The following is a 1,590-nucleotide window of genomic DNA, read 5'->3' as shown; positions in this document are numbered from 1 at the left end:
TCCCCCCTGCCATCACGGCTGTGTCACAATAAAGGAGAGCTGTCCCTCGTGGGGGCACCACAGATGCCCTCGGTTCTGCTGCCCCCAGCTTCAGAATTTCCTCCCATTCGTATCTTCCTCTTGCCAGTGGCTCATCCAAGTGCTCTTTGAGAGTAACATAATTTACTTCCAGAAAGTTCTTCCTTGTATGCAGCTAAAACCCCAGGGGGCACCATAGTGTCAAGGTAGAGAAGGTGCTGCCCGTGGAGTCACGTACACTTGGAGTCCAAATCCTGTTCTCCACATGGGTGAGGTGAGGAACCAGGGTCAAAGATGGGGCCTCTCTGACTCTGTTTTCCCATCTGTAAAATGGGACTGGTGAGTCTTACTGCCCAGAAGTTTTGTAAGTTGCATGAGTAGGTTGTGATCTTCCTGGGTCACAGGCTCTCACCACCACGTTCCCTGCTTGCTGTCACCCTGTGACACCTAGGCTGGCCAGCCCTCCCTCCTTCCCTCCACCTGGAGCCTCATCTGTCTGACTCTGCCATCGCGTTCTAGGCGTGCCCAGTCCAGGGCTCCATCCTGAAGAAGGTGCTGGAGCCGCTGAAGGACGTCACCATCAAGGCCCCCCGGGACATCAGCCTGGGGGTGTGAACCTGCCCAGTGTTGACTCCTCCCACGCCTCCCCGGTGCAGCTCGCCCCTGTGCTCCCGGGGTTGCCACACGTCCAGCTGTGACCACAACTTGGCCGTGACCGTGAACCTCCCCAGCACGTCCAAAATACAAAACTGGGCTGGCACTGATGACGTCGTGATGCGAAGGGTGGGAGCTGATGCAGGGACCTCGATGCTGGTACTTGAAGCTCCAAAGCAGGGAAAGGTTTCAGACTATGAAATGAAGTCAGCGGACTTCAATGTTGAACTTGGAAATCCAGACGCAGGGTATAGCTGTGGAGTGAAGATGCCTTCTGGTGAATGCGCACCTGTATGCCCAGATCTCAGTCACGCTGGGGACCCTGGTGTAGCCTTTTGTGCAAAAGACAGAGCGAGATTTTGTCCAAGTGCAGAAACCTGGGAACGGAAGTATTAAGTTGTCGAAAAGGAATAACGTTGACAAAGAGGAGGAGGCTGTTACTGTAGAGCTCAGTGAACCAAGTTCAGCTAGCTTTTGAAAACACCGAGGTCCCTGAACCTCTTTATGAAAGCGACCCCACTCTCCCCTACAGTAGCACTCCGTGTGCCGGCAGATGGACCCCTCGTGGTAGAGTGTAGGATTGCTGGGGTGGGGCGTGTGAAGTGCTATCTGGCCCCCAAGATCGAGGATGAAGAGGGCCTTAGGCATCTTAAAATCCAAGAAAGTAAAACAAAGCTCTTTGAGAACGCCTTCTGAATGCCAGCATATAGTGTGCACCTCTGAGTACATGGGTAGATATCGTTTTCTGTAAACAGTTTCCATTCTCTACAGTTTGGCTAAAGAATCCATTCCCAAGTCGGATCTGGTCTTGTTAATGTAGACCTACTTCTGCCTTACCTAAAAATTCTCCTTTTGATTTTCAGGGGTGCTCGGGCGGCTCAGTCGGTTAAGCGTCCAACTCTTGATTTCTGCTCCTCA

General features: G+C 52.7%; 1 pseudogene; it reads left to right on the top strand.

Annotated features, from left to right (window-relative positions):
• Positions 1-283: 283 nt before the first annotated feature.
• Positions 284-1,368, top strand: LOC109256483 (proliferating cell nuclear antigen-like; annotated as a pseudogene).
• Positions 1,369-1,590: the final 222 nt, after the last annotated feature.

Source organism: Panthera pardus, unplaced genomic scaffold (assembly GCF_024362965.1).
Source record: "Panthera pardus isolate Hobbes unplaced genomic scaffold, ASM2436296v1 HiC_scaffold_5, whole genome shotgun sequence".
In the NCBI taxonomy this organism is placed as follows: domain Eukaryota; kingdom Metazoa; phylum Chordata; class Mammalia; order Carnivora; family Felidae; genus Panthera; species Panthera pardus.
This window is presented reverse-complemented; position numbering and strand designations above follow the sequence as displayed.